Source organism: Hippocampus guttulatus, chromosome 3 (genome assembly GCF_054856545.1).
Source record: "Hippocampus guttulatus isolate MCC_2025c chromosome 3, RoL_Hgut_1.0, whole genome shotgun sequence".
NCBI lineage: Eukaryota > Metazoa > Chordata > Actinopteri > Syngnathiformes > Syngnathidae > Hippocampus > Hippocampus guttulatus.
In genome coordinates, this window is record NC_141263.1 from 19,790,664 (window position 1) to 19,815,024 (window position 24,361).

A 24,361-nucleotide genomic window follows, 5' to 3' on the forward strand; every position below is an offset into this window, starting at 1 on the left:
GTCATTATATGGAAGACGTGTGTGCGTGTGCGTGTGTGTGTGTGGGGGGTGTTGGGGGGGTGACATATGCATTGCTCCTCCTTGTCCCGGAAATCCACTGCGCTCATTCACTGGAAGGGTCTGTGGGATTTGGCAAGAGAAAATGAGTTATTTTAACCTGATCTCTACCTTTGAACTCTTCAAGAGCATAATTTTTTTAATCTCTTTTATTTTACATTTAAAATACATTTGCTCCTTTGTGACTTCATGACTTTGAATTCCAAAAGAGCAGAATTTGGTAAATATTTTTAAATTTAAAACTGTGGGATTTGCTTCATTTTACTGATTTTTAAGATAATGTGTGTAATTTTTTTCCTAATTAGTCATGTATTTTATCATGATTTCAAACATGCAATTTATTAATTTGAATGTATTTTATTTTTATTTAAGAGTAATTTATTTGAGCATTTAAAAACTTTTTTTTTGTTTTATTTCAAGTAATTAATCTTTATGGTTACTATACTTTTTGGAGCAAAATGATTTCCTGTAGTGGCTGATATCATTTTTGATATACTCTCCACAAAACTCTTGTTGCTTTAGAATGGTGACAGTGGATTACTTTTCATTTTTTCTTATGCAGAAAATTTTCTTGAGCCTCCTGGAAAGGCTGTTTGACAAAAAAAATCAGCTAAACTCTGAACCATTATGCTAACCCTATCAAATGAAGTGTTCTGCCAGCTCCACCACTGTCCTCCTTGATGCTGCACCTCCAAAGTAAGTGATGGTTGAGGGTTGTCATGGAAATGACACAGACAGTTATTGGCAAATGAACCGTTAAGTCATTTTGTCGCTATTATCTCAAAGTGAAACGATTCCATATTGCTTCTTGAAAGGATTGTGCTTTTTTTTCACAATTTAGTCTAACAAAAAATACCCCAACGACCAAGCATTACAGCACACTACTTTACACACCCTTTTTTGTCCTGCTGAAATGTTTTTGAAGACTTTTCTCCTGCAGGTAAGTGACTTTATACCCCGCCCTGTATACTGCCATGTCAATGGCGTGTTCAGCTGTCATTACCATGACAACTCGGGGAGGAGCCCTGACTGCAGGGACTTCTATTTGAGCCAAGAGTGAGGTGGGGGGGGCATAAGTGCCCATGAAGACAATCAAAGCATTTTTACTCATGTAAGCAGTACTTAATGCACTACTGTGCCTGTGTGGGTTTTCTCCGGGTACTCTGGTTTCCTCCCACATTCCAAAAACATGCATGGCAGGCTGATTGAGCACTCTAAATTGTCCCTAAGTCTCAGTGTGAGCGCGAATGGTTGTTTGTCTCTGTGTGCCTTACGATTGGCTGGCAACCAATTCAGGTTGTCCCCCGCCTGCTGCCCAAAGACAGCTGGGATAGAGTCCAGCACGCCCGCGACCCTTGTCAGGATAAGCGGATTTGAAAATGGATGGATGGATGCATATTTTGTCAAGTGGCTGTACAAAATAAAATCATCTGGATCAAATAGCGAAAAAATATCTTGATCCAGATGATTTTATTTTGTCTAACCACTTGACAAAATGAAACAGGTGAAAATGAAAAAAAAAATGTGTGTGCTTGTGTGTGTATGTGTTTGGTGGGTGGTGGGGGGGGGGGGGGGCTAACTCTGTAAATAAGTCCCACTGTTACCTAGCAGTAAAGTGAAAGTGCAGGATCACTCACTGACACATTTTCAAATTTAGAGACCCAACTATTTGTATACAAGCAATGAAATAGCTATTTTCTGCAATAACAAGTCCCTTTTAAGATTGTCTCTCCACTTCATGTGGTTGTCATTGATTTTCCTCAGTGAGTCGATCCATCATTTCAAAGAGCTATCAAGTCAATCTGTAGAGAAATTTAATCCAGCTGCCGCACCAACAACACTATTCTCCATGCCGGATAATCAGCGTGCTGCTCTTCAATTAACCAGCAAGCAAATTAGCTTCGCTCTGCCTTTCAACTCACTCATTATTGCTAGTGATTGCAACCATCACCATCTTCATCATCATCATCATCAGCATCCCCAAAAAATGCCACACATATTGAAGCATTTCTTTTTTGGATGTTGCAGTAGTTATAGATTGCTGATTAGCACACGAACCCGTGCTTGCTGCAAGGACGTACTTGTATGGCAGTGAATCCATTAAGTTCCAGCCACCCCCCTAAAAAAAATTTTAAAATACTGCACTGTTACGCATTTATCATAAAGATTGGGACTATATCTTTTTTTTTTAATCATGAAATATAATCCAAGAGAATATAAAGAAACTGGGTGAGTGTAATTACTGTACCCTGGGACATGTCGACAGTCACGGTAACAACAGCTTGCATGTTACACTATTCCTGGTCATTTTAACACTCTTCGATGTAACACGATTCCCAGTTGACCATTGTTAAAGCATATCAGTCAAGAATTCACGACATCTTGAATCACTAAACATGATTGTTATGGAATCTCTGCTAGCTCTTGAGCTACTATCGGCTGAAGGGGCTAGCTGCCACAGCTCCAAGCTAGCAGCACGACACTGTTGAAAACAACAAGCCAGCGTTGGCTTACACCAAACAACCAAACTCCCTGTGGACCCTTGCTAAAGCCTACATCTGTTTCAACACTTGACTCATTTGGTGCTGCAAGCCCTTGAGTGTAAATACTCGCACGGAATTGCGAGCTACAGCACTACCATGAATAGCGCTGAGTCACTAAATTCATCGCAGTGGGCTCCAATAGTGTAAAGTCGATAACTAAAATGCAACTACAACTACTGAAAACTGATATTTTCACTTCATTTCAGTGTCAGCATTTCCCGAAGTTTGATAGGATGTGACATTTTTTTGGCTTGCAACACAAAGCAAAAAGCATAACTTGAAAAAATATATGTTAGGTTACTGAAAGTCAAGGTACAACTCTATTTTTAGTCATTTTGCTGATATTGTAGGCTCCCCTGTCTCTGTCATTTTCCCCTTTCTGAAGAAGCTCTCCAAAGGCATTTGTTTTTCACTCATTTCTGCTGACCCGTGACTTTACTTTGTTAGTATCGTGTCACATGACCAAGACGAGCAGTTTGCTGTGCGTGCAGAGGCACAAGTGGATGCACCTGATGATTCTGATGAGTAATATATACTGGATATATTTTTTTTTCAGTAAGCACCAAATGGCCCATGGGCCGGTGGTTTAGGACAGCTGTTGTACAGGGCGTACAGCAATTAGGCTGCTACTACAAACTAATAAAGCAAACAGGGAATGGGGGCTGTCGGCTCCTCCGAAGGTTAACGTGTGCTGTTGCTGAGATGCTTCATTGATTTCTGACCGATTCCAGTCTCGTTACAGTTCATAAGAGACACACTGTCTCCATGGTGACCTTTTAAAAGTAGCACCAACCCTTGATATTGCCGCTGCACTTCACTGGACTCACACTGGAAAAGCTGCAATCATCCATCCATCTATCCATTTTCTGCAGTGCTTGGCTTCATTAGCTGGGGCCTATTCCAGCTGATTTTGGGAACACCCTGGATTAGTTGCCAATCAATTGCAGTTTATATATAAAAACATTCACACTCACATCCACACTTATGGACAATTTAGAGACGTCAATAAACCAAACGTGCATTTTTTTGGAATGCGGGAGGGAGCCAGAAACCCATGCAAGCACGAGGAGGTTAGAACTGATATTCAAACCCAAAAGCTCAGAACTGTGAGGCAGATGTATTCATCACAAGCCAATGTGCTGCCTTCTAGTGTGGAAAAGATGACTGTCTGAGCTCACTTATGGAGAAACGGCCAAGCAGCTGTTGAACCCGTTTGAATCTTGACCCTAACATAGACGTTCCATTCACCTTGATGAGTCGTTCAGCCTGTTTAATTGTTTTAACTCTGCAAGAGTCTAAACCTGCTTTTGAATTTTACCAAGGTTTTTATCTTCATGACTTTTTGGCTTTAAACAAAGAAACCCAATCTACACTATTCTCAGTGCGCGGCATTGCGGGGCCCATTTCTGGAAAAATCAAACGGAAAAGTCCATCCTGGAATCTTTGTTCCATAAGTGGATAAGTGGACGACTTCAGCTTCCTCTGCGTGCTTTTGTTGGACAAATGCAAAATCAATAAGGCTCTTGCTTTGACATAGGAATGTACATTTGAAGATAGTTTCAAACTGTCTCCCCATTGAGAAATGAAGACTCAGCATCCTGACTCAGCTATTCCTTAAAAGGGCAAAATTATTGAACGTTCACCCGCTGCTCAACCCGTATTGTTTTGTGTTTTTTGTTATTGTAAAGTGTCCTTGGGTGTCTTGAAAGGCGCTTATAAATAAAATCTACTACTACTACTACTACTACCTTTGAATTGCTTGTAGGCAAACAGCTGTGTCTCTGGATTAAGGGGGAAATCAAACAACCAAGTAAAAATTTTGTCAGCTGCCAATTTCTGCAAATATATATTTGAGCGAGCTGTTTTGCTGTCACTATATAAATCAATTTCCACACCCTGACTTGCTACTTAGTTTGGTGGAAGAGCCAGAACCACTTTCAAGCAACATCTGATCACTTTTTATGGTACAAAGTAGATTAGCATTAGCTAATAAGTTATACATCGATGCATGTCGACTGCATGCACCACATAACTGATTCTGCAGCTTGGTGACTACCATCCTCCTCGTGCCACCCATAGTTGCCCTAGTAGTAAAAGCCATACTCGACATTAGCGGCATGGTAGAGGGGTTAAGTGACGAATGGGCAATTTTCATGAGACAGGACCGCCCCCTTAAAACCACCTCATGTGAAATAAAGGGGCAGTAAAGTATATTAAAATTCTCGATTCCTGTAAAAGCATGAATTTTTGAGGAAGCCCTGTGAAAACTAACAGAACGAGCGTTGGAAAGAAACATAAAATGAGACGTTTGACCTCGGCTACCTGAACCGTCTTGTGACGGAAATCATTCGATATGACTCTGCTTCTTGTTTTGACAGAGCAGTGAAAGTATGAGGAAGATCTGTGAACGCTCACCAGCAGACCTCTGAAAAGGAGCATGTACCGGTACTATATTTTTGAAATATTTGACCTCAGCGACCTGACGTCTGATGCCCTTTAAAATCTATAGGCTACTAGTTTCAGGATAAAAGTGAAACCCATGACAAAGATCAGTTTTAAAATTGTGGAAGAGTCCTAAAAAGTACAAAGGACAGATTAAGAAACTTTGATGTCACAGGTATGCCTCGGACACCTTGCTTCAGTCAACATCGATAGGCTTCTTGTCAAGACTGAAGATCATCTGTGATTAGGACGACGCTGAAAAGAAACACTTCAAGATGTTGCTTTGATATCCGCTCCGTCAGCCCATTTACATTGGATTCTATCCAAAATCAATGGAATTCTTGCTAATGTTTTTTTTTCTTTCCTCAAACATCATTCATCCGACCGTATTTGACTACATATTTACAAAGTCATTCAACCTTCGTCAGTGCCCATCGGCTATCTTTCCTACGCACCAAACGCCCCCGCCGCAGCCCACCTCCGCAATCTTCTCAGTGTGCAGCTGTGCGGGACCTTGACCTCTGACCCCTTTCACAGCCTGCAAAGGCACAAAGAAAGTGGGAATAAACGTCTAAATGTGCGTAATGTATTCATCGCAGACTCATTAGAGCCTGCACGTGGTTGATGTCATCACACGCCAGTCTCAGGGGCATAAGCATATTAAGATGGAGATAATTCATATTAATGCCACATGTCCCACCGGGGCAGATATTGTCTTTTATTGCTGATGGGCGAGAAAGAGAGGAAGGGCTGCTTGTTTGGTATTAGCAGGCGAGCCATTGCCAGATGGCTTTTGGTCATCATTTCACTTTGGTGTGTGTTTTTTCTTTTTTTTTTTACTCTCTTTGTTCACTGACCACATGACATCTGCACAGCAGTAAACATCATTTAAGTGTGAGCCGGCTGGCACATCCCAACAAAACCAAACTGCTCCAAGATGAGTGTTTATAAATCGAGGGGATCAAAGCCCATCATGGTACAGAAGTGGTTGGCATGTATCCCTCACAGTTCTGAGGTTCTTGGTTCAAGTCCACTCCAGTGGAGTTTTCATGTTGTTCCTGTGTGATTTTGTGGGTTTCCTAAAAAAAAAAAAAAATTAAGGTGGTATAAAATATATTTTATTTAGAAATATTAAAATAATGATTAAATAATTTTTAAAAATAATAAATTGGGAATTTCTCCATTGTGAGACAAATAAAGGTATTCTCATTTTATCTTCTCTTATGATAAAGTAAGTCCACTCTAATTGACACCGTTCCCCAATTATTTCAGGAATATGTCATCCACATTTCAAATAAATGTTTCCTTATTACCCTTGAGAATTATGCAACTTGATGAATGTCATTGCTTTTAACGATGATTGATACCAACGTGTGTCATAGTTGACATCGAGCAGACGTGACATCTCTAAAGGTGATTTTTACGCAGAACTTTTTAAGACATTTCAAGCCATCCATTTGTTCCTCTTTTTTTAATAGTGCTTGACGCTTGCCCTCATTAGAGATTAATAGAGTGAAGATTTATTTGCAGTTTACTATAATGTGATGAATACATAACATATTGGACATTTTGATGATAAAGATTCTGTCGTAACAAGAGGCAATATTCTCCTGTCGAGACGTTTCGTAACTTGAAAATTTCGTATGAAGAGACGTTCGTAAGTAGAGGTACCACTGTATTAGCAAGCACTGATCGACTAATCGCAAATATCAACGAGCAGCCATTCATATTCACCCCTATGGACGATTTAGAGTCTTCAGTGAAACCAGCATGAATGTTTTTGTAATCTAGAGGACCCAGGGAAAAACATTCTTAGAGGTGAAAGTTCTCCTTTTTTGCTGTCTGTCTCCTGACTTAGCCAGTGTCTGATGACCTTCAACCCCACTGAGTCCTGTCATGCACTCATGACTTTGTAGTTTGTCAGCATCTTTGGTCCCCCTCTGAATGCTTCGATGATGACATTGATGCACAACACATCACCAAATCCAGTGTGACAAAGAGAGCTTGTCATGTATTTAACCCCACTCAAATCTGACCTGATGTGAATGGCTACAGTGTAGTCGGCGGCGCGCTCGCTTGGTGGGGGGGGGGGGGGGGGGGGCATGTTACTTAAGCATGGCGGCAGATTGAGAGTGATGTGTTTAACAATGGCGCCACTGTCAAAGAGTACCTTGGGCAAAGTGGAGGCGATTTGTTTCTTATCACAGGATTGTGATAAGGACGCAGAGCAACTCGGCTAGCGTATGAGATCTTTCACTTTCTTATTTCAATCTGATTTATTTAACGTTTTTTACTTTTTAACACAAAAGCCACAAAGACAGCAGAACCCACTGACACGCTGACAATTTAAAGGGTTGTAAAACGCAACTTAACACAACGCCTCAACAAGTCTTAGAAAACAAAACAATGCAAACATAATGTATAATTCATCCTGATAATGTAAAAAAAAAAGTGTAATACGTAATCAGAAAAGAAAGCACGAATAGCAAAGGTGGTTATATCATTGTGTTAGTAACAAGTGCATACCATTCCCATGACGAAGATGTTGTTCAGCCAATTCTTTGTATCTTCTTGCAAACCATTAAACAAAACAGCATTGAAAACAAGCACCACTTGGAATAACTCTGAGTGGAGCACAGACCTCCGTTGAAACCAGCCATTCTGATACTCACTGAAAATTGATACACACCTCCCACATGTGCCTGAACATTATCATAAAAATGCATGAAAATATTGTGGAGATGTGAAGAAACATTTTTTTCATTGTAAATCTATTTCATTTTAACACAATAAACTGGCCAAGGTCAAGGATTACTGATGCACTCAGCTCTACACTTTCATAGGTCCACACGTCCTGCATATGCATACATTTTGCTGATGTTAAACTTCCCAGGTGCAATGCATTTTTGGCTTCTATACCCGTCAATGGCAGTCAATGAAAATAAAAGATAAAATCATAGGCAGTCAATGGCAAAGCCACCGATCAAAGATTTCTGCGTTGTCCTGCTAACAAACAAACATACATAGCAAGTTTGCTGAGAGCAACAATTTCGATGTGAAAAAAGTCAGTAAGTCACAAAAGTAAGACTAATGTTAGCGCAGATGCTAGCGCTAATACTGAGAATTGTTCTGGCTGATTCACCAATTTTATAGACCTCTCAGGTGACCTGTGGTTGCCGTGTCCTATTCACAAAGCAATTGGGTTTTGTATTTTTAAACCACAGAACGTACCACTTTCATCCTACTTTTGAGAAACATTCGTCATCGCATTTCCTACAAAGCACAGAAACAAATAGCATTGTATTAAGCAGAGGCGCGTTACTGGTGTCAAAGCAGACTGGAGATGACTGGAGTGTGACAAGCGCAACGTGACATTTTAGTCTTTTTTGCAGCAGTGAAAAGAGATTACATGAATGGCTGCGTCCGCTTGTGTTCAAGTCTTTGCCTTTGCCCGTAATCCTCTGTAATGCTCTTTGTGCCGGACGCTCGCTGCTTTCTTTCATTGTTCTTCTTGGCTGCAGAGCATAGCAGAAGAACAAGAAGCAGCAACTTACTCATAGCCAAAACATACACACAGCAAAAACAACTTTGCCTAAGAGAAATCTATAGAATCTGGAATGTCAAACTAAGACTGGTCCACATCTTGCCATATTGAAAAAAATAAATGCAATTTAAAAAGATTCTTTTTAAATTTTATATTCAAAATTAAAAATAAATCGGCTAAATACATGCATCTGCTTTGTATGGTTTTGGTGTGAATCCTCAAGTCATGTGGGGAAAAAAATCTGTCAGAGTCAATGTAAATGTGATTTTTGACTCCCATGTGTCAGGGTCCAAAGCTGTAATTATTAACCTGAAGCTGATCAACATTTTGGTGTCTCACACGCGCGCGCACACACACACACACACACACACACATCCACACGATCCTCTTTTCTAATCTGGATAAAATTTAAGAAATCAGTATCTGTATATTTTTATCCAAGTTGGATATGTCTTCTGTAAATTCAGTTTCAGAAGCTATCACATTAAAGAAAGTTTAATCTGGATCTGCTTCTGGTATGAATTGAATCCACACTTGGGCATGACACACGTGAGATAATGAAAAATTAGCACTGGAAAAATAAATCTGCATCTTTCATATTGTGCAAAAATACCAAACTCAATCATTTAATTTGAGCAAAATTTGATTATGCGCGATCAGATGCATGTCAAATTAGATCTGATCCAAATATTGTGAATCTACAAACCCCTCAAAAATTCTTTTAAATTGGGAATTTAGTTTTTGCTTATCTAATTTGAACACAATTTACTTTCTGAATCACATTCTGGAATGAATCCACACATTTAATACAATAAAAATAGCAATGTCAAATGTTTAATTTTAACATTTGTGGATAAATATATGCAGGGACAGAAATTGTAAAAGAAAATCCAGTTACATCTAGATCTGGTCCAGATGTTGATATGAAGTCATAATGTCATGCAAAGTGTTCCCCCCCCCCCCCCCTCTCCCTAAATATTTTATACTCACACTAAAAATAGAGTTAGATATGAATATGATCCAAATCGAACATTTAAAAGAAAATTCACAAAAGTTACTCGAGCGTTTTGACTTTATTTAGAGGACTCCCTTGTTTGCGTGACGTCACGGCCAGCGGACAGGACGTGTGGTTGTGGGCGGAGCTTCAAGTTTTGCAGCCTCTGTGGAAACATAGACACCGCACAAGCACACACTTGCAGAGTGGACTTCGTGTGTCTGACACGTCAGTTTGAGGAGCGGCGTTTTGGTGTTCGGTGGATTTAAACCCGATCTCTTTTTACCTTTACCCTTCTTTTCAGCACCCCGAAGACTGCAGCCACCATTGGATCTTTGGCGTGGATGCGTTTTTTAAATTGCATTTAGAACGGTGAGTGGCAATCTTGTTTTTCTATTGTGCGCGTAGCTGTTTTAATTGAGTTCTTTCTTTTTTTTGTCAGCAATTCGTTTGAAATAAAGCAATTCAGTCGGAATTCATGTATTTTATGTGAACGTCAGTCTGACGAGACGAGAGCTGTGCAAACGTTGTTGGTGTTGACCAAATCAATATTTAAAAATACACTTTCGAAAAAAAAGGGGGCGGGGGGAGGCAATCTTAAAGCCTTCTTCTAAAATATAAGTAATTTTGGAGACATCTTGAATTTGTTTACGAAACCAAAAAAAACTTGGTTTAATGTCACAGCACGCACAAATGTACAATTAATGTATTTTTATTTGATATTTAATGTAGATTAATTTGTTCTGAACGGGAAAAACATTTTTTGTTATATGCATGAAGTCATCAAGGTGCATAAAAATCATGCTCCGGCAGTGTTCAAACTTTTTTTTTTTTATCGCAGCCTCTGACCTTGAATACACAGTAAATTGAGTGCAAACTGTTTTTCTGTTGTTTTTTGTTTGTTTGTTTGTTTGTTTTTCACAGTTTAAAAGCAAGGGATTTAAAAAATCTAACATGTATCACCTATGTATGGGGACACACCAAAATTTGAGTCAACGTAAATTGTTTGGTTTAGCTATAATTGCTTTTGTAGTTTAAAAGAACATTTTTGCAACTCGTAATTCTCATAACCCTATCAATGTGTTGGTTCACACCAAAATGTGGATAAAATCCAGATTAAACTAGAGGGGTAAAAATGAATTGATTAATCAACAACAAATTGATTAATCGACAACTATTTTAGTAATCGAGTCATTGTTGAGAGCCACTGCTTAACTTTGAATTGTCCAAATCTCTCCAGTTTCAGCGTCTCAATAGTAATTATTCTGTTTTCTGTTCTGATTATCTTCTATGATTAATCAAAATCAGGCATTTGTAAACATCTGCTTTTTTTTAAAACAATGACCAAACCAGTTATTGAATCAATTTCAGAAAGGTTGATGAGCATAACAACAATTCCACTCATTTGATATCGCTTGAATGTTGTTGACTTGTTTTTTTCCTCATCACTAAACATGACCAAATAAATGACAATAATTGGTTGCTAAAGAGTAATTGGTTCATTGTTCATTGGTTGGCAGAGATTCCAAATGTCTGTGTGTCACCAGGAAAGAAATGGGAAGATCCCTAGATGCGTCATATTCCGACATTGAGATGATTACGAAACATTTTACAGGCTTGGCAACTCTTGGCTTGCAAAGTGTGGGTTTGTTTTGTCAAAACATCAACAAAAACTATTGCAGCAGCCTTTCATCCTTGCCAAAGATTGACAAAAAGCAGGTAGGGATGTCGGCGACGCGGACACTTAGTGGTTAGCACATCTGCATCACAGATCTGAAGATCTGGGTCAGAATATCAACTCAGGGCTTTCTTTGTGAGGTTTGCGTGTTCTCCCTTTGCTTGTGCTGGTTTTGAACTGAAGTCTCTAAAATTTCCAATCCAAACTCATTATTGGTGTGAAAGTCTGAGTTTTCCATGTGTATTCTGACTTCCTCCCACATTCCAAAAGCATGCCTGCTCTTGGAAGGACTCTAAATCAAAGGTGTCAAACTTAAGGCCCAGGGGCCACATCCAGCCTGCAGTATCACTTAAATGGCCCACTAAAACTAAAACAAAGAAAGCACTTCTACTTCATTTTTCTTGCTAAATACTCTCATCCTTACTTTTAACAGCAATTACCACCAAATCCTTTCTAAACATAAATTTAACAGCCGTATATAGTACTTTAATACTTGCATGACACGCATTTCCACAAGTTAGGATTTCAAATTAAGTTTGTTAAAGATTGAAGATCAGCTTGTGACTTTATGCTTCCCCTTTTCTCTGTGGGGAAAAAAAAACAAGGAAATGATTTGTCGCTTTAATAAGTTGATGAGTCCCCGATTGTGCCATCGCACAGAGGAGGATGATGATGGGATCAGACCTTCAGCTGACCTTATGTGTGCGGTGTGATAGCCTATCAGTGAGACTGAACAACACTCATCCTCCCTCATTTTACTGTAAACCAAAAGCTCTGGGAAGCAGTATTCCTTGAAACACTTACACCCCCCTTCTCTTCCGCATCCTCCTCCTTTTATTGAGCCACCACTCACTCACACACACACGCACACACTGGTTCCACGCCCACCCTCCCACACAATCACATACACATTCAAACACTCAAAACAAACATGCATGCTCCACCCACTGCTCTACAAGAGGAATGGTCCGCATGTGTAGACCAGAGTGGGGAGACGCTCGTTGCTTTTAACAAAGGGTCATGAGGGCCCTTTGGTCTGTGAAACAAAGATAAAGTGAACCCACATTCATCCTAGGGCATATTTTCCAATCCCGCCCGCTATCTGTGATGTTTTTCTCTTACACCCTTCAAACACATTTAAACGTATCCCAACACTTTTTAAACACAAACAATCAAAAAACAGCAAAAATAAATAAATAATTGCGAGCATAAAATGCGTTGAAAATACTGTGTGAATTGTAGTGTGTCTCTATTAGACGAATGTGCCTTTAAGAGCCCGGGGCCTTATAAGGTAGCATGTGAAGTCCATAAGGTTGCGTGTGAGTGTCTGGGTGTTACCTGTGGCTGACAGCACTGTGAGTTGTTTTTCCTCATCTTGCTAAAATCAGCCTTCATGCCGCCCCCTGTGTACTGCTGGGCCAATAGAAAGACCAACTTTCATTATCATGAAGAGATGTTCAATACTACTTTTTTTTCAGGCCGATACCAGTGTCAGTATTCACTCTTAAGTACTCACCGATACTGAGTACTGATGCCACTGGTGCTTTTGATACACAAATTCCAATCAACGCAAGGGCAGATAATTGTGAATGATTTTATATATGTATATATATACATACATACATACATATATTTATACACACACTATGTACTGTGTGGGGGGTGGCATTTAAGGCGAGGTGTGAGATTGTCAGAATTTCGTGCCGGTATCTGTTTGAATAAGGCTGTGATGGAAATCTATTATGCAACAAGCTCCCCTCTCTCCTGAGACAAATTCCTGTCTCCTTCTCCTTTTTTTTTTTTTTTTTTTTTTTTTGCTTCTCTGTTTTGAATCAAGTGCAGGGAAAAAGATAAAACTCTCCCTTTGCGATGAAAAACAGCTGGTCCGGAATGTGTTTGTATGAAAATCCACTGCTTTTTCCCCCCTCACAAAACTAGCTAATTTACTACACGTTTCTGTCGCAAAGCGCAGCCATAGTTTTGTGCCGCAGCCGCAGTCATTCAGAACAATGCAGAGGAGCAGATGCTTATTAGAAAAGAGAACATTGAATAAGTTTATTATTCTCGATTTCACAGTTCAAGACAAGCGGCTTCATTGCAACTGGTTATTTTCTGTGGCCTCCATGAGACACTGGTGCCAAGAGGGGCCAGCTCATGTTGACTTATGACTTCTTTTATTGGCAGCAAACACAAAAGCAAGACCGCCACCTGAGAGCAAACAAAGCAGAGGTGCCTCGACTGGTCTGTTTGGAACCTGACAGATAGCATAGCATGAACAGAATAGCGGCAATCTTGGTAGGTGCTCAGGCTGATTTGATGTCGCTGTGGTTAAGCTTGATAATCATGTGGATTAATCGTGTCCTGAGGCCATTTCGGCAAAATGGAGTGCACAGCTTGGTTGGTTTGCTGTTTTAAAGAAGTCCAACCTAATGGGAACTATGACAAGTTGAGATTCATAAATGCTTCAAACTTATTCAGCTCAATATAAGCCACCTGGTAAAAGGATTCCTCAGAAAGAGATTCAGGCATCCCAACTAAATTGTTAATTCAAGGGGAACATGCAAATTCCCGAGTGAGGGTTCAAATCCGGGACCTCTCGGCTATGAGGCACACATGCTAACCTGTACAGTTATGCCTTGGAAATTGAGTGACCCGAATTATGAGTTTTTCAAAATAGAAGTCCGACAATTTTATTTATTTATTTTTGCTTCAACTTGCGAGCAAATGTTTGCCACAACAAATGAAAGTGATCTTATTTCACAACAAGTAGCCAAAAAAGAGGCTTCAAGCTGTTCAATGCCACTCTGTTGAAGCTGTCAAAATAAACACCTTGGAATGGTCGCCAGCCATTTGCTAATCCATCTTGAAAAAAAAAACAATTATTTCCACTTACATTCACACCATTGGACAACATAGATGCTCAAATGAACCTCACATGGTCACTCCACACAGGAAGGCCCTGGGCCGAGATTTGAACCCGAAACCTCCCAACTGTGAGGCACACACACACACACGCTACACTGAGCATTCATGTCTTGAAGTTTGCTCCAGTTCTTGCATTGGGTCTCACTGGATTGCGCAGATGTAATGTCCCGACAAAGTACACGATGCCCCCTTTTGAAACCTTTTGTCTGGCTTGTCAAAACCTGTAATGAAATGAGTTTCCACGTTGATGAAACTGCAGCGATTTCATGGCTTCCTTCCAACAATGACCTGAAGTCACGAGATTGCCGCTCCGCTGTGGCTAGCTAGGTATTTACTCTTGCTTCCCATGTGGCGTAATCAGCACAGTGACCTCACGGAAGCCCTCGTTGTGTAATTGCGTGCGTGTTTGATCGCATGCACGACTCGCATCGTCACGCAGGTGATCACGATCCATTGCACAATGTACAAGCTAGCTGTAAACAACAAGATTCAAGATTCAAAGTGTTGATCTTGTGCACCTTTGGGGGCAACCCGTTTCTTCAGTGTCATGAAATTCTTATTTTGCAGTCCACACAGAAGACAAAAAGCTAAAAAGCTCATTACAATACATGTTACAAACCCCAATTCCAATAAAGTTGGGTTGTGTAAAAGGTTAAAAAAAAGAACACAAAGATGTGCAAACACCCAGAAATGCTGCCAGCTTCTCTGGGCTCAAGCTCATCAGGGATGTACTGAAGTAAAGTGGAAATGTGTCTTGTTGTCTGACGAGTCCATATGTAAAATTGTTATTGGAAGTCATGAAAGTGATGACCATTCAAATTTGTCCTTTTTGGCACAGTCCGCCACTCACGCTATCATGCAAAATTCATACTGTAAGTCAGGATCTGTGATGGTATGGGGATCTAAAAATTTCAACGTGCGCAACGTTAGGAGCTTGAGTCTGGCTGGCCGGTGAGTTTGGTGTGAGCATCTGGGTGTGAGTTGTGGCCTCGAGTAACTCTTATATTTGTGCGTTTCACTGTACTGTATGTCCGTCCATTCAATAAATGGCGAATAGTGCATTGACAACTATGCGTCTCAATGCCCACATGCGAGTGCATGACAGTACCCTAATTACTGATTTTTCTTTCTTCCCAATTCACTCCAATGGCATCTTGACCTAAACACTGAGGAAAATAGAATGCAATGCAGTTACGTTGGGCCACCCTGTAGAGTTTACAATAGCAGTTGTACAAGTGGGCCGCACGTCTGCATGATTGTCATAACACGAAAGGCGAGACGCGATCGATGCACGTGCTCGGCCTTTTCTCAACAGTTTGTCGTATCCCGCGATTTCAAATGGGTCACTATGTTAAACGCGCAGAGAGTTTTTCACGACAAGTAAACAAAGGAGATTAGTTTAATCTACTTTCCTCCTAATTCTGAGACTAATAGCGGCCATTTTTAAAAGCCGTCAAGGGATTTACTGGCGAGCGTGCAGTAGTTTATGTAAGAGATGCCGTGGTCAAGTGGCGACTGTGGGCAATTACCAAACGCAGCCCATTCATTATATTTTGCACTTTGACTGAAAATGATCTCCAACAGTTTAAAATCAACCGCATATTAGTGGGAAACCCATATGACCCCCAAAACTCTCCTTTCAGCACTTATCTCCTCTGACACTCGTTGAAAATGACCCTTGACTGCTGAACAACACTGAGCTGTATTTAAATGAATCGAAATGAGAGTATTCACAATGAACCCAGCCTACTCGCTAGTTGGAATGTCAAACCTACTGTGATTGAATCCAATATATTTCAAGATGCTGGGTATTTTGAATATGATTTTGAATTTATAATCCATTTTCCCCACAGAAATAATCCACTCTGTAATTAGAATTAACCTGTTCCAGGCGATTTCATAGGTACGAGTCATATACCGTATTTTCCACAGAAAAAGGAGCACTGGATTATGAGTTGCACCTTCAATGAATGGCCTATTTTGTAATTCTTTTCATATATTGGACGCACCGCATTATAAGATGCAATGTACAATGCATCCACTAGATGGAGCTACGCTCAAGGAAATACCAACAGAACGATCAGATGTCAGTAAAACTTATTGAATCAGCGACACAGTTCACTTAACCAACAGCAAGTTATAACATTGACTCGTTAACGTTGAACTCTCTTGCCGCTGCTCTATTTCCGTGTTCAACTGCGTAACCCGATCACCTTAAGTTTGAACTCTGCGTTCTAAGCATGTCTCTAGTAAGGAGCCATTTGGGGGGGGTCGATATATTACCGTAATAACCATACACAAGGAGCGTCGGATTTTAAGGTGCGCTGTGAGCTTTTAAGAAAATGGAAGGTGCGCCTTTTACCCAGTTTACACTCGCTTGAACCATAATTGAACAAACTATTATCATTGACTTCATTGATTTCAAAACTAGTCATCTATTCATTTGTTGTGTACAAGTAATCAGTTTGTGGTTTCACTGTCATAACGGCCCTCCGAGGGAAGACTTAACTCCAAATTGGCCCGCGACTAAAATGAGTTTGACACCCCTGCATTAGAACAATCAATTCTAAAAAAAACTCAATAGATGCAGCCGTACACAAGTGTGTCTCCCCACAATGAGTGTGTGAATGCTTGTGTACTTGCGCCCTGTGATTTGCTGACGACGAGTCCAAGGAGAATCCTGCCACTAGCCTAAAGTCAGCTGGGATAGACTCCAGCCCAACCGCGACACGAGTGAAGACAAGCACTATGAAGAAAAAAAAAAAAAAGGATGGATGGATAAATGTTCCCTCTGAGTATCCTTAAACACTCACTGGAAAATGCAGTTTTGCGGTCATTTTTATGAGGAGGAACACGTTAGCGAAATTAAAATATAGTTGCATTATTTTAGTCGCGGTCCTCTCGAAAGACGCACGTTGTGTCTTGTTTGGCCACATGTGCGTGCATACAGCTGCGGCAAGTGTGCGTGCCGTCGTCTGTAATGTTACGTTGCGGTGCGTTGTGTACTTAAAGTGATATATACAGTATGTGTACATCTAAGTGGCCTTTTCTGGCCTGTATTTATGGATGTCTTTGCTTTGCTTGACACCGCTGTTACTGTCGACTCTTCAGGTACGAACTGTACAATGACTTCATATTATTTGCAAATAATTTTGTACCGATTATCTTCTGTGTGACTCATCGTGTAGCCATTTGCTTTGAGAGTCTTATCTGGGGCCATCGCACTACACACGATACGCGAGAGGCAGCACGACTCAAGGCAGCCGCAAATCAATTGAGAGATGATTCAGACTGAATAATTAATGATACGTTGGGGGAAGCCGCCTGTGGGATGTTTCACACCACATGCTTTTGGTTTCAATTTGCACAGATATTCATATCGCCAGTGTCCCTGTAAGTACCGTCTGAACCATTGCTACAAGCATAGCTGAGCTGAAAGCGTGGATAAACCACCGCTGGTCGCTCGTGGATTCAGCAGGATTGGTCACGGTAACGCTGAATCTGAGAGTCCATTGGTGTCTGCAACTGTGATTGACTGGCGACCAGTCCAGGGTGTAGCTTGCCAATTGCGCAAAGTCAGTTGGGATATGCTCCATCTAGACTTGACACTGAACAGGGTGAACAGTAAAGAAAAGGGACGGATGGATGGTATAAGTGACAAATATAAATGCTAACATAGAGAATCCAATTGCTGTGTGTCGCAATGTTATGTGTTTCTTCCGGTCCAAATTCACCAACTTGAGCCAAGGTGCTCGCCACCACTCGCATTAGCTTAAAACGTAATTGTGCCACTTTCCTCGCAAACTGCATGAAATATATACATTATTTAAATGCATCACAGGAATAGTTCAATTCGTTTTCTTTTTGACTGTATCACTCCGCAGTCTCCACTTTGCTGCAGCGGCCCATTTTCTTCTCCTTGCAAAAAAGCACCTTTTCTCCACTTACGATAAAACGTGTCTCATTGGAGAAGTACATTGAAGAGAGCCTCGTTTTCCCGAGTTGTTGTTTGACTGATGCGTTCAATACAACGTTGTTTTAGCAGTTTCCATGGGAACATTTCGGAAGTATAAAACCACGGTTATGTATAACTGTGATGGCCATGTAGACATGTTTTTAAAACCTTACCATACCCGCTAACGTTTCATCCCAAGCTAACTGTGATCACGTTTTGGGTATGAAAGATAAATGATTGTAGTCATGCAAGACTGTCATGTTAGAAGTTGAGCACATCCACCCCCCGCCCCCCTTGGTGCCGTGTGACCTCTTGCATATTGGAAAAGGTATGCCACGTTTTCTTCCCAATGATGTCATCGCACTCTCCTGCCCGCTCATCTTCATCTTTTTTCATCTGACGTAGTTTTTTGTTGTTGTTGTTGTTGTTTTTTATTTGCCAGACGTGCTGAGTCACGCTTTGACACGGAAAGTCGGCAGCGTCCATGCATTTAGTTGCAGTCAAATGCCAGCTGGCCTGACTGCGACAAGAAGGGGCTGCAGTTTATTTTTAACCCAGTAGTGATTTATTTAGTCTGGGAGACGTCTGCAGGAACTCTGTCTCCATAGTCCCCACCTGCCTTATTACCACCTGTCTCATTCCCAAGTGGATAACATGAGCTATTGAGCATGTTTATGAGGTTTTGGGTTCGAATCTCAACTTCCTGTGTGGATTGTGCATGTTGTCCCATGCTGATATACTGTGGCTTCCTCCCACATTCCAAAAACATGTTTCACTTCCTCAACCACTTTTTTTTTTTAACATTTATACCTTATTTACATTTATTTGACAAAATGGGAAATTGTTACTTCCTTTAATCATTGTCAGCACAATTAATTAAAGTTTTATGTTGGTGACAGATTCATTCAAATTCATTTCTTTCCTCTGGGGAAAGAGTTTGTACTTCTTCAAATTTTATATACTGTAAACAAAGACAAGCAAGTGTGAGCCCAAGTCAATAAACCTTTACGAACTCCTCCGGTTCATCAAATTGGTCACTATGGCAGCTTCATAATACCTTTGTGGTTCTGATGTGATGAAGATGCGCCGTTTGTTATGCAAAGTGAACAATTGACAATGGAGCCTCGTGTTGACTCAGCTCTTTCCCTAATAGTGCAAGTCAATGGACTTCACGCTGTGAGGAATTCATCCCATAGCTAATTTCCATTTTGTCACACTTTTCATTATGTCTATCATATGCAAATAAGTAAATAATACACACCGTGTTTTTGTCATTCATTCAATCCAAAACATAGCTTTGGAATTGGAAAGTTAATGTACTGCATACATCTATTTAAATCTGTGTTTTCCCCTGATACATTTTAACAGGCTGTGCTGAGTGTGAGTTCTAAAGACAGACCCAGCATGATGCCTCTGTCTTGTCAGTCACCCACCGAGTTCTTTCTGTTAATGGCTCCGGTAACTCTGCTGGATCGTTGCTGGATTCCCAAACCCCAACCGGTGTGGTTTTTAGGCACGTACTTTGGAATGACACTAATAAACCCCAGTAGTGATAATACGACCACACCTGTAAGACATTTTCAACTAATGTGTGACCATGTGACAACTTTAAAAAAAAAAGTGTTTTGGGAGCAGATGCCTAAAAAAGTCTCGCTTCCTGAAGGATGATTCATTGTATTATCGAATTACTTCTGGGTTTAAGATTTGGCTTGGGCCCTGTTGTGTGGAGTTAGCATGTTTTGTTTTTTTCCTCCTTGCTTTGTGAGCGCTTTCTCTTCTTCCCACATTCCAAAAACATACCTAGCTTCATTGAGGACTGTTGACCTTCAGTGTGAATGCCTGTTTCTCTATTATTTGTCTTCGGTGTCACCTGCCTCTCGCCCACATTTCTTACGACCCTATGAGGACAAATGCGATAGAAAATGGTTCAATAGATGAGGTACTTACCAGTCACGCCATTCGTGACACAGGGAACTTGTCATGAGGTTGTCCGATCTGTAAACCAATGAGACCGTCACGTTCCTTCCGTCGTCCCAACAGATGTAGGTGTTAATGTGGAGCCTCCAGGAGGGGTTCACGGGGTTAATGAATGTGTAATTGTGAGCAATATGGCACCAGATTCCTCCATTTAGCCATACAGTACACGAAGCAGAAGAGGCTCTGCTTGATGAGCCACCTGGGCTTCATGGCACTAAGTATGGTGGTCACTTATGCTGTAAAGAAGCCATCTGAACATTTTCAACTGCGTAGTACTCATTTGTCTACAGGATGCCAAATTCCGTTCACAAAATCAGGCACCACAATACAAGAAAAGTGCTTTTACTTTTGCCACTTTCAAATATGTTTGATTGAAGGGCACAGTTTAACTGATTCAGGGTTTTTTGAAAACGAAAGTCTCGTCATTGTCATTTGTCTTGTCTTTTATGTTTTTGCTGTCAGTTGCATCCATGTTACTAGGATCTTATTCATTGGTCACGGGTATTAACCGGATTCCCCAAATCCTCTAATTTTTAAATTCTCCTGAAGCATCTGATTCTCGCATTTCGAGCAAGCTGGCGTGGATGCTTTCTCACAAAGCTCAATCAGGCCACCAACTGGATGTTCATTCCGGGTGAAATGTTTGTTGGGTTTAAGCTAATGGCACGGATAACAAAAGGTCGGCAGAAATGGTTTGACACATTTTCTGTATGGATTAAGCTCTATTAAAATTCATTGAGGTGCCGGGAATCCTCTCTGAAAGCCTTCGCTTTTCATTAAATATTCAAAGACCTCTCATGTTGAGAAATTAGATGCTCACGGAACAGGGGGAACTCCAGTCAGGGAGCGTACTGGGGATGCCAGTTTGAGGTTGAATGGCAAATCACAATGTCATTCTGATTAGTCCCTAGCAATGGAACCAAACCATGAATGCAACAAAACAATGGTAAACTACCTTAGTCGAGCAGAGTACAACTGTTCCCCTCCAGTCCCGTTGGCGGCAGTAATGGTCATCATTTGTTTGAGCCCATTGAAGACTGCTCCTGAGAAATAGTCAAATCTTAATCAAGATATGCGTGAAAATTTAATGGGTTCTTCCTTGACCAAGCCGCCCCAAAAATATTACCGGAATCTGCAAACTAATTAAAACATCTAAACACTGTAAATAAATAACAGCATACTTGCCACAGACGCGAATGCAGAGGCTCCTCCGACCGTACCACTGTGGTTGGTAAACTCAACTGCCACCTGAATATAGTACTCTATCACTCGAGTTATCTCATCTGCTTCCAGTCAGCCACTCAACAATCTGCAAATGTGCCTGGTGCCTGCCAGCTCGGGCTGTGATCACCAGGAAGTCTGCCATCAGTGGTCGCCAGACAACCAGGGGCCACTCACAGACCGCCGCAGCCGCCCGCCCCTCTAACCCCAGCTCCAGCCATCCTGCCCTGCCAATGGATTTATTACCTGCTCTAAAACCCTTTGAATGAGCTCTTGAGGGAACATTAGATTGAGTAAACCACAGCTCTGTGCTATTTACTATCAAACAGTTGGTGTCTCTGTGGGACTTTGGGGGACGTTGGGGACATACCTGTAAATGTAGCATCACAGCAACATTTGTCATCTGGAGACAAATATTTGACTTACTGTCATTTCATGTTTTTTGCTGTTGTTGTTTTAAGCATAACATATCGCCACTCCTATTGGTCCATACACCGTACAGTTCCTCACTGAAACAGCTAGCGGATTTGACTGCACTGTGTATGTCTACACACATAGTGCCATCAGTTGTCAGCGACTGTTTTCCTACTACTGTATTGGGGGTTAAGGTTCATGTCAATACAAGAATCATAAAGATTTTATAAATATGTCTGTCCAAGGATTGTACTGTAAACTTTCACTGACGATTTATTTTTGCGATTCTACATGAAATTCACTGGGATCAGAAGTGCGTGTTTCTTGTAACACTCCTCGGGTTGCAAAGTTCACCACAGTCATGGTTTTCCATGGAACTGGTTTAGATTAGATTAGATTCAATTTTGTCATTACACATGTCACAAGTTGAAAACAAAAGTGCCGATTGCAAAAGTGGAGCTTGCATCAGACAAGAACTTCATAAGCAGTATTTAAATAGCATATACTATGTACATAGTAAATGCTATGCTACAAAATGTCAACATGATTGTCTAGTTCTGCATATATGCACTATGATTGAGTGATAGTAAAATAGAATTGCTATGTAGTGACTCAAAACATGCACACCCAAATCATCTTTCCCCATTAAGATGTATAGTAATACCAACAATCCGTTCCAGCCTTCCTAAAATAACACATTTTTGTCATTTTTCTAAAAGGAAAATAGCACTCTGTAATATTTTATGTTAGAAAACGTACTTAAAAAGAATATATATTATTGAGTTGTGCACCATGAGTATTAATTCACTACGCCTCCTTTTGGGAAGCAGAATTTAGCCACTGAGCAGCAGTATAATATTGTCATGCAGAAGAGTTATCCTCGATCCATCCATTTTCCTCACAAGGGCTGCGGGTGTGGTGGACCCAATGCCAGCTGCCATTGGGTGGTGTACAGGGTACACCCCGAAATGGTTGCCAGCCACTGAAATATTGTAAAAATGACTTAGTAATGCCCATGAGTGTTGATGCACGGTTAAAGTGACTGATGTCATTGGGTGTACACTGCTTAGTGTTAAGTATTGAAAGGACCTTTATTTTATTGCTTCTTTGAAAATAGCAAGCACATAAGGCTGAGCAGTGTCAAGCTATTATCCAAACCGCTTTTCCTCATGAGGGTCGCGGGCGTGCCAGAGCCTATCCCACGGAATGTAAATCACTGACTGCAGGGTAGCTATCTGTGCTTGTTTTACTGTGTACTCGTCATCTGTTGATGTGCTCCCTTCAGAGCACAACAACTGAGTATTGCATAACTTTTGTATGTTGATCTTATATATCTGTGAGATTTAACTACATTTGGCAACGTTTTCTGGCCCATAGTGAGGATAGTCCTGTTGGAGTTTAGCGCTAAATTTCGATTGTTTTCGCGTGTGACGTATCGCCACGGTGCCTTTTCTTTTTGTTCTTTTATCCATTTTTCTGTTATAGTTCCACTCCAATGCATTGTTGTCAATGGCTCGAAGTTCATAAAGGAGCAAAGATGCTTTTGAAAAGGAGTTTGGTGACTGTCTCATCTTAACGCTTGGAAGCACAACAGATTGAGAGGGCAGCTTCTAATAAAATTCTGGTGTTTTCCAAATGATATAGGACCCGTGTGTGTGTGTAGGAGAAGATGATGTGCTATGTGCGGTACCGCCTCTTGCTAACAAAATAGCACATCATCTTCTCCTAAAATGTTTCACCAGATGGGCAAATAGAGAAAAGAGAAAGAAGGATCTTCGACTATTCTTCTTTGCACAATCTCTCTAAATAATCCAGTAACCTGGGTCCTCTCCTTTGCACTGTCCTCTTTAGCTCACTCCACAGTGTTTTTAATGGGGTTGAAGTCTGGAGGAGCTTGATTCTGTGTCTGGTGAACCATTGCGACAATTTTCAGTATGAGAGTATGCTTCTGCAATAAAAAATTCATTTGAAGGCTTTTAACACATCTTAACCGGAGGTGCCGATAATTATTGGGGGGGGGGGGGCACTGTATTAGTCATGATTTGCAGAGACTAAAGAATAAAGTCGTCGTAGCGCTGACTGATTGCAATGGTACTCATTTCGTTCATCTTTGCTCTCGCTATTCTACCGGAATGTGGTATGGCAACACCACTTGGACATATTTCATGATTCATGTTTAAAGGTTAGGTACAATTGATATTCATCAATCATCTCTGATATTTCCTGGATAGTTTGGTATTTATTTTATTTTATTTTTATTGAAACAACAAATAGAAATGGACAGTCTTCTGGAAGGATATGGACACTTTCAACCAATAAAAGTCGCAAAGCAGATGGTTTCGTTGTGCTCGTTCATACAAATTACAGAGTTGTCTTTGGACTTTCTTGTTCTTTCATCACATTAATCTTCATCACAGTAAAAAAAATGCTGCTGTTGCTAATGACAGTGTTACTTTATACGGGGGGGATTAAAAATCCCAAATGTTTGAGACGCTATCACTTAATGTGCCAGCTGCTTACGTTTTTGATGGACTTGCTCTTTGGCAGCGTGCTGAAAGAGTCGCCTCGCTTTTGTTTTTGGCATCGGTGTGACAAATACATGTTGTGCTCT

The 24,361-nt window shown here is 40.7% G+C and overlaps 1 protein-coding gene across 1 annotated transcript in view; it reads left to right on the forward strand.

The window, feature by feature from the left end:
• Positions 1 to 9,803: 9,803 nt before the first annotated feature.
• Positions 9,804 to 24,361, forward strand: part of LOC147207798 (semaphorin-4B-like) — a 50,527-nt gene continuing 35,969 nt past the window's right edge. Inside the window, exon 1 of the mRNA XM_086107326.1 lies at positions 9,804 to 9,952. The gene's annotated coding sequence lies outside the window, so the exon portion shown is untranslated. The remainder of the gene's footprint in view (positions 9,953 to 24,361) is intronic.